Source organism: Gossypium hirsutum, chromosome D02 (genome assembly GCF_007990345.1).
Source record: "Gossypium hirsutum isolate 1008001.06 chromosome D02, Gossypium_hirsutum_v2.1, whole genome shotgun sequence".
In the NCBI taxonomy this organism is placed as follows: Eukaryota; Viridiplantae; Streptophyta; class Magnoliopsida; order Malvales; family Malvaceae; genus Gossypium; species Gossypium hirsutum.
The window spans coordinates 58,907,882-58,918,458 of NC_053438.1; positions in this window are offsets into that span (position 1 = coordinate 58,907,882).

The following is a 10,577-nucleotide window of genomic DNA, read 5'->3' on the forward strand; positions in this document are numbered from 1 at the left end:
AGTCACTCTACAAAGTGTAAGAACATTAGAGCCCAATACTGTCGAGGTCAAAGATAAGCCCACTAATATTCAAGAAAAAGAAGAGGTTCAACCAAATGTTGAAACTTCTGTTTTCTAGAAGCTAAATTCTAAAAACTCTAATGAGATAAACCCTAAACTTGTCAATTTTGATAATCTGACATTTGTGTCAAATGCAGAAACATTACCTCGAAAGAGCTGTCCAACACAGTTTAAGAATCCTCTACTATCCTACCCTCAAAGACTTTAGAAACAAAAGTAGGAGGTCCAATTCAAGAAGTTTTTAGACGTACTCAAGCAGTTTCACATCAATATTTTGTTGTTAAAAGCTCTTGAATAGATGATAAATTACGTAAAATTTATAAAGGACATCCTGTCCAAAAGGAGAAGACTTAGAAAATTTGAGACTATAGCATTGATGAAGGAGTGTAGTGCATTCCTGCAAGACAAGCTGCCCCTAAAAATGAAAGATAGGGAGCTTTACCATACCATGCAACGTAAGAGATTTTTATTATGAAAGGGATTTATGTGATTTAGGATAAAGTATCAACTTGATGCCAATGTTTGTGTTTAGGCAATTGAGGATTGGTGAGGTTAGACCAACGATAGTTACACTCTAATTGGCAGATAGGTAATTCGCACATCCTAAAGGAAAAATTGAGGACATATTGGTACATGTCGATAAATTTATCTTTTCTGTTGACTTTATTGTTTTGGATTTTGAGACAGATAAAGAAGTTCCTATCATTCTAGGGAGACCATTCTTATCAACCGGTAGAATGTTGATCAATGTGCAAAAAGGTGAACTTAGCATGATGGTTCATGATGACATAGTAACTTTTAATTTCTTCAATACTATTAAATCCTTTGATGATATTAAAGAATGCTCTGTTGTTTCCAAGATGGAATTGCTAGTCTCCCCAGAGTTAGAACGCATGTTATTATATGATCCGACGAATGATGAGGAAGGCGATGAATGTTCGATTTTGTTAGAAGCATATTAGAAGGAAGTCATTTCTAAAGCTTAGTTTGATTAATTAGAGTTGTCATTAACATGCATATCAATATTCAGTGTCAATGCCTGTTTTACATACCTTTCATTTAACGAAAACAATGGCAAGCTCACATAGTTTCGTGCAGTCATTATCAATCATGGGATAAAACATGCATTTCAATCAGTGTTTCAAAATCTAGCATGCTATACATGCATTCAATTCACAATTTCATCACCCAAATAGAACATTTACCAAACATATTTTTTAATTAATTACGTACCTTGCTTGACACCTCACTTATTTGCATTGTATTTAGGCTATTCGGCCAAACCAAAATTAGCAAGCAAATTTCAACATTTAAATATATTTTATATAATATCCAATCTAATTAAACATAGGGGAGACCTACACCTCTTAAGCGTAATTCTAAAGCACTAACTTAAAATCACAGTTCCTAAGGCTTAGATCCAACTAGAACTCATTTAGATTTGTACATACCAAGAATAAACACGAGTTAGGACCAGCCTAAAATAACCCTATAGGGTTCAACCATAGTAGGGATTTACAATGGCTAACTAATTTTGATTTCCAAGAGTGACAGTTACTCTATTGCGGTAAAACAAGGGATGTGATCCTCCCTTTTACGCTGTTGTTGACTCGAAGCGTTTGGATAAGGTCCTTCAATCAAAATAATACACATGAATTAGTAATAAATAATTGAATATAGAGCCAACACCACATGACCTCTAACGAAAATAGAGAAATCTAAATATCGACATTAGATCTAACATTAATCAGTACTTACCCTTCACTCAGTTTCTAGATCTATAATGTATGGTGATCACAGAGTCGAAAAACCCCAAGAAAAAAGCAAGGAGGGTTTGACCAACGAAAATGTAAAAATTAGCAGTGAAACAATGAAGAAAAATGATAGGAAGGAGGCTTAGAGGGGCAGCGAAATAACTTATGACAACAACCAAAGCTCTATGTGCGACAATAGGAGGAGGGAAGAAAAACAACAATGGGTTGGCATTGTTACTGATATTGGTAGCAGCGAAAATCAAATCAAGAGGAGAGAAATCAATGGTGGAAATGGCAGCCATCAACAGCTAGAGAAGGGAAAAGGAGATAGACACAAAAATAAGAAAAAAAAACTAGATTTAGGGGTGGCAACTATGGAGGATAATAGTGGCGGCGACATGATTGAGGAAGAGAAAGAAAAAAAAGAAAAGAAAACAGAGAAAAGAGGGGGAAGAGGAGTAGGGGACAACAAAGGGAAAATATGAGAGAAAAAAAGAAAAGAAATTCAACAAAAATTATTTTAAAATTTAAAAAAATTGATAGCCTTAGATAAGCATATAATTTTGTTTTTGAATATCAAGTTAATCACATTTTCTAATGTCTGAGTTAGGCTAAAATCTGACAACTTGCTAGGGTGAACGACACATGCTTAAAAGAAAATAAGAATTTGTGGGCAAGGGGAATTATACTTGAGTCTTAAGGATAATTTCACTAACTCTTAAACATTAAGCCAATTATTCAATCTTGCTATAATTTTACAATTTTATGAATAAGAAATTTGGGATGTGACATACTTAAAGCCCCAAGTATCGATACCAAACCACCAATATGGCTAAAAATATTTTAAGCACCTTAAAACACTTTGGTATTGACTCAAAAACATGTAGATAAGTTAAAACAAATTTGAAACATGTTTTTGGGTACTTTGCAAGTCTTTGAAATGCTTTGAAAATATTTGATAAAATTTTTAACTATATTTTCACCAAATGACTTAGGAAATATAGTATATACAAAATTTATCTTAAATGTTGTTACATCAAAAGCTCGAGACATCGAAGCTAACGTTATCAAAATTCGAAAAGTTATGATATGACCACTGACATTATCAATTTGTTACATTTTGGCCACCGTGTTGTTAACTGTTGTTAATGGTGTAATGGCAAGTTGGCACATTATATAATCATTTTAGATGAAAATTTTAAGTTAAATTGCACTAATAATTCCTATACATTTTCTTTTTGAGAAATTTAATTCTTTTTCTTTTATTTTCTTTTAACTTTCCCTTTTCTTTTTTGTTCTTTTATTTCTTTAGTTTCCTTTTCTTTTTGTTTTCTTCTCCCTATCACAACCTTGGTAATTACTTGTAGTTTACCCAAAATTGTTTGAAACTAAAGTTCACAAATGAATTCGATCAATCATAGTTTTGTTTCAATAAGCCCAACAAGTTTATATGAACATTTGGTCTAATTTGTAATGTGATAAAGAACTTTGATTGTGTAATTCTATAAATGGAATTTTGATTTGATTCATTTTTCACAAATCACTAACATTATTATCGATGTATCACCATTTTACTTGTAGATATTGCATATACAAACACTTATGTTTACCTTTTCTTTTTGAAACCAGTGCATCCAATGTCGATAGCAGTGACTAATCCCTTTGCTGCAGCTGCTCTCTGAATAAGTAAATGACTGGTCATGAAATGTGCTCCATTCCCATGAATACATTTATTGTATATACAAACAATTATGTTTCTCTAATTTGAAAATAAATGAATGTATTTATTTATATGTGTGTAATTGAATCAAAATGTAATCTTCATGCATAATTATTAATTGCAATCAAAGTTTTGTATGTATAATTACACAAAATCAATATTTTATATCAAATTTCACAATAACTAATGTTTACATTTCATATTTATCCCTAAAAGAAAAGGTAGTAACTACCGACAAAGGAGATGCCAAAAGAAGAAAAATAAAAAAAATAAAAAAAATATGCTCTAAGGTTCATGTTCTCTTTCTACATTTAGAATTTAGTTCTTATACTTTACATATTCAAACTTTAAGTGTAATTATTAACATACAATTTTATTAATTTATTCATTAATTAATATTGAACCTATTTCGTCTTAGCTTTCAATTACTGCCCAAGTTGTTGAGTTAAATGCACTTTCTTTCTTTTTTTTCTACCATAATTTAAATGCTTATTAAATATAGAATAATTAATCAATTAAACGAATGGAATTGACCCAAAACCAAACATCAAAACTAATTCAATCTACATCCGATTATTAAAAACATTGCAAAATGCCTGGAACGACGAGTTATTATCATTTTAATTATAAAATATATAACGATATGCACCTTTTTTGCCATAAAATAATAGAAATTTAATTAGTGTTAGCTTCAATACAAATCAGGTGTCGTCATGCATGATGGAGTGAGTTGAATGACATGCATACCCTAATTAAAAATTATAAGCATGGGCTCACTTTTTCCAAACTACGTGGAGGGGACCAATTCTCCTTATGTAAGCGATGATCCAATTAAGAGAAAGAATTTATACATATCAACATAAATATCTAAATGGCGAAATGGAGCTTTCAAAAGGCCAACAAGTTGCATTTATAAAATAAATCCAACCACAGTGAATAACGTTATCCAAATAATGTGCTTTTTGGCGGTGTGGTACTTGTTAATAACTAAATCAGGTTATTCTTCGTTTTTATTATGTAAAGTTTTCTTTTGGTAATCCAAAAGTTGAAATAATGTAAAATTATATTTGATACTCCAATTTATTTTCAATTTAATCCTAGTAAAATTTGTAATTTAATGGATACATCATTTATTTCTTTTAGTTTAATTTCCTTTATATTTTTTAATTAACCAAATGGATACATTTACATTACTTATTTTGTTAATATTTTCTGTTCAAATCTTGTAATGAAAAAATTAAAAAAAATAATTACAATTTCAATATAGTATAGTTTATTTCTTCTAAATGTATGTAAATATGTTTTATTTTATAATATGAAAGCATTTATGCATATTTTCATTATATTACAATTTTTTATACATTGAAACTTTAATAATTTATTTCTTTAGGGAAATAAGAAACTTTTGTTTTTGTTTTTTTGGTAAGAAAGACCAACTAACAGATAGACTTAACCGAGGCCATGTACATAGACTCCGAGGGAGGACCGATATCAGGATGCTCTTATATATCTTGAGCAACTAACAGAACAACACCAGTAGCGGACCTATATCGAACAAATGTGCAGTCCAAGAACCTGGTATGCGTAGTTTTGCCATTGCATCAGCCGGCCGATTTGCCATCCGACTAACATATCGAATTGGGATCAACCATTCTCTTGAACAAAGACGACAAATGTGGAGAATCAAAGCATCATCCTCTGCAGCAAACTAACAAGTTCCAAAAAATCCGTTTCCCCGTACACTCTCTTGAAAATTAAATAGTATTATAATATTTTCTGTATTATTGCTAATCTAAATATCACATAAAATATTTTTCTATTAAACTTAGCTAAACTAAACTTAGACAACAAAACATTTCTTGCCAATTTGACATTTTTAATTAAAATTAAATAATTCTTTTAAATTAAAAAATAAATCAAAATTTATTTAATTTAAATATCGTTCAAACCCAACCATCAAATTAGGCAAATAATCTGACTTAACCGTTTGTGCGTGTGTGTGTTTTTTTAAATCTATACCTATATATATCCCAATTCTGCAATATTCTTAATTTCATTCTTAATATATAAATCTCTTTAACAAATTTCTAGCTTCACCTCCTATTTAGTTAAAATCTTATTTATAATATATATTGAATTTAATAAATGATAAATATTTTCATCATTTTCTATTGATATTATTATACTATAAAAAAAATTAAGAATGCCATTAGGACATTCATTACCAATTTTTTTTTAAGTGTCAATCCATATATCGTGATTAACTATATAAAACATTGGCTTTTAAAAGTATTATAAAATTGCAAGTGGTGTATCTTTTTTATGGAAGCAAATGGTGTATTAATTATATTGTTGTTCATAAGAATTAGTCGCCTAAGGACAATACTTCAAAAAAAAAAGTTAAATTAACTGATAAATGACACGTATGCAATTATAGAAATTATTAACATTAAAGTGCAAATTAAAATTTTTGATTATGATCTTAGTGAAAGAGATATGTTCTATGACCCCGCCATCTCGCTGGCTTTAACAATGCGGTTGTTATCTTTAATATGTTTAATTACATTAATCCATTTTTTTAAATTTTTGCTAGAAATCATATATATATATGGGAGTGATCTACATACGCAATGTAAAAATTAAAGTATTTTTATATATTTCCGCAACTATATATGATTAATATTTTAATGATCAAATCATTGAATTTATCAATATAGTTGTACTTGTCATACATGTAAATTTTCGAACTGATTTGAGTCCTCTATTTTATCGATCTAAAATACTCTATATATTAATCTATATTCAACTATCAATTTTTTTTTACATAAAATAAATAGCTATAAGTTTTAAATTTACATTAAAATTGACATGCGTGATCTACATGAATAGACCATAAAATATAATCATTAATATATTAATCATATAAATAGTTATGAAAGTGTGTAAAACTACTTAGTTAGTTTTTACACTATGTAAGTAGATCTCTCCCCTGTATGTATATATATAGTATAAAGAAAGGTTTTAGCATAGTTTTGAAAAGGGTTAATGCACTATTTGGAGCTTGAGTTTGGGTCCACATTGAAGATTGAACATTTTTTGTCTAAGTTAATCCCTAAACTTGACAATTGTTCTCATATTAGGGCATAAACATTTTTTTTATCCAAGCTAGTCCATAACATTTCCTTAAAAAAATTGGATAAAAAAATTTAAGCCACAATGTGAGAACAATTGCTAAGTTCATGGACTAACTCGGACAAAAATATTTAATCCCTAAACAGAGACAATTGTCAAGTTTAGAAACAAACTTAGAAAAAAAAAGTTTAAACCCAATATAAAAACAATTATTAAAATCAGACCACGGCATTACTCCATTTGAAAACTTTGAATTCAGTTGTCACTAATAATAAGCTGAAACATCACCAATTGGTAAAACATGTACAACTTTTGAATTCACATTGCTATAATTTTCAAATGTGTGGGAAATTTGTATTTACAGAAACGGGAAGTTTTAAAAGGAAGCGTTAGTATTATTTAGGTTTGAATTTAGTATTTTCTTTTATTTTAGGATTTGAATTTTTTTTTTTAAAATTAGGTCATGAATTTGATAATTGTTATTACAGTGAAGTTTGGATTCTTTTATCTAAGTTAGTCATTGAATGTAGCAATTGTTCCTATATTGGGCTTGAACTTTTTTTTTGTCCAAGTTAATCCATGATGTTTCAGTAAAAAAAGTTGGACAAAAAATATTTAAGCCCCAATGTAAGAATAATTGCCAAATTTATGGACTAGCTTGGACAAAAAAGTTTAGGCCCTAATGTGAAAATAATTTCCTAGTTTAAATCCCAATGTGAGAACAATTGTTAAGTTCAAAGACTAATTTAAACAAAAACAAATTCAAACTCCAATATAAGAATAATTATAAAATTTATGTCTTAAATAATGTATTAGCCCTAAAAGAAATATGCATTAATTTTGGCCGAAATTACATTGACAATATATAATGTTTTTACACATTCATTCTAAACGTTAAAGAAAGAATTAGTATTTCACATTAAATACCATATTAGAGATTGTATATGGAAATTAAATAAAACTTTGCAAAATTTACTCTATTAACGTAATCTATACTTTAATTTTGCTAAATAAAAATGTTAATCTATATTAATTCGAGTTTCTTTCCAATTATAATATGAAATTGAAAAAGACACTTAAGTATATCCTTCTTCGTGGCCTATATAGGATGTATTCTCTTCATCATAATTAGAGGTGTGCATGGGTCGGATTGAGCCGGGTTCAATTAAAAATTTAAGCCTCTTTGCTAGGCCTAGGCCCGGCTCAAAAAATAGGCTTAAAATTTTGCCCATACCTGACCCGGATAGAAATGTTAAAACCCCGGCCTGACCCAGCCTGCTCATATTAATTTTTATATAATTTTAAAAATATATAATACATCAAAAATATTAAAAACATCAAAAAAATATTTCCCAATAAATTGAAAATAAATTTTAAAAAATATTATACTTAAATAACACTAAGATAGATGCAACTTAACAAGCAAATGCCTCTAAAATAATAACAAAATTAACAAATGTCTTTAAAATAATAACAAAATTAACAAATGTCTTTAAAATAATAACAAAATTAACAATAAAATAAGTTTTATACAATATCCAAACAATAACAAAAAATAATAGCAACATAATAGTAAAATGTTAGCAAAATAGGGAAAAACAATAAGAAAATAGTATTAGAAAACAAAAAAAAAAAGATTTTTTCTGTCCTTTAGTGAATTCGGGCTAGGCCAGGCTAGGCCTGGGCCAAAAATGCCTTACCCGAGTCCTGACACGTTTTTTAAATGTGCCTTATTTTTTTTCCAAGCCCATTTTTTGGGCATATATTTTTTCTCAACTCCTCCCACATTTCAAGCGGGCCTTCAGGTCGGGCCGGGTGGCCCGACCCATGAACATGTCTAATCATAAGTAAAAATCATCATGCAAAAATCAAATCATTTGCGAAAGAGTTAATTGCATTATATATTCCAAAATTATAATTTTTATTTTAAATTTATCTTCAAACTTTAAAATATTTTAATTATATCGCTAAATTGTTGAGATTATATTAATAAGGTATTTTCGTTACTAAAATCATTAATTTAACCATTAAATGAGATGTCATATCTTGTGTGACATAGTTTAAAATGAAAATTTTAAAGAAAAAGAATATTGTAAATATGGATGTTATAAACATCTTGGTTTTGAGGTTTTTGAAGCTTTTACAAAAAAACTTTTTGCTCACTCTCACTTTTTCCAGTTTTGCTTTATTTTTAGTTTTTACTTTTAAAAGTTACGCAATAATGCTTTACTTTCCTTAAATTTTTTATTTTAAATTAGGCTACATAATATTTGATGTGTCATTCAATGGTGTTAATAATTGAAAGACCTAATTGATATAACATCGATAGTTTAGTGGTGTAATTAGAATATTTTAAAGTTTGAAAACCAATTTAAAATGATGGTCATAGTTTAGGGATATTTGATGTAATTAACTACTTGTGAAAAGAAAAACTTGGCGCACCTCTTATCCAACAGTTCTTACATTTGAGTTTTCAACTCTTTCAACTCTACTGGAGCCATTCTACAAGGTGCATTTGAGATAGGAGCAGCCCTTGAAGTCACATCAATAGAGAACTTCACATCTCTGTTTGGCAGAATCCGCGATAATTCTTCTAGAAAGACATCTGAAAATTTATTCACAATTGGTATCTGTTCGAAGTCTTCCACCACCATCTTAGAATCTAGGATGTATGCCAAATGAACATCTCCACCCTTAACCAACAATTTATGTGCTGAAACTAAATTGTTTCTGATGTCCTGCTTTGCTCCCGAGATAAACACCTTATCACCATTGGCGAATACTAACCATACCCCTCTAGACTTGCACTTAACTACTGCGTTATGTCTCGTCAACCAATCTAATCCCAATATAGCATCGAACTCATGAAAACTCAAAAGCATCAAATCTGCCAAAAGTACATGTCCACCAAAACTCAGTGAACAGTCATTTACCGCCCTATTTACTACAATACTTTGGCCTAGAGGATTTGTGACTACCATGCCAACCTCTGTGGGGACAACTCTAACACTCTATGTAATAGCCCGATTTTGACCCAAATCGGAACAGTGGTTTCGGGACCACACATCCGAGTCTGAAAAATATTTTAATATTTTTTTTCTGTGTTTATTATGTGTGAATTTATATATGTGAAAGTTTCGTGAATTAATTTTATTGTTTGAGTGCTTAATTTGAGAATAGGGCTTAATCGAGTAAAATAAAAATTTAGTGGTTATTTTTAGAAAGGCCAAATAGTGGTTGTTCTTTTAATATGAAGGTTTCAGGTTGCAATTTTGCCATTGAATTAATGAATGGACGGCACTATGTATATATTATATAGTTTTTATAGTAATTATAAAGGTTATAATAATAAATAATATATTATAAAGTTATTATAATAAAAAAACAAACATAAGTTAAAAAGCCATTATCATTTCTTTTGTTTCTACTAACCGAATGTAAAAGAAAAGAAAAAGGAAAGAACAAGCTAAGGGTTCGGCCATTTTGAATTTTGATTAAGGTTAGTTCTTTGTTCGGTTTTTGATAATTTTTACGTTTTTGAGATCGTTGCTTTGTGTTCTTTAAAGCCCATGCTTCAATTTTGTGAATTGGTGATGATTTTGAAATTTGCCATTGATGTTAGCTTGATGTTTTTGTGGTTTGATGATGAAATATAAACTTTTGTTGATAGATTATTATGTTTAATTAAGTGATTTTTGATAAAAATGTGTATTAAGGATTAAATTGAGAAAAGTGTACAAATTCAAGGTTAAATGTGTGAATAAACTAAAAATATGGGCTGCTAGTAGTATGGGTAGAATTCGGCCTAACAAGGATTTAGTGAAATTTTGTGTATTTTATGTTATTTTGAAATAAGGACTAAATTGAGAAAAATGCAAAATGTTAGGGGCTAAAATGCAAATTTCCATTTA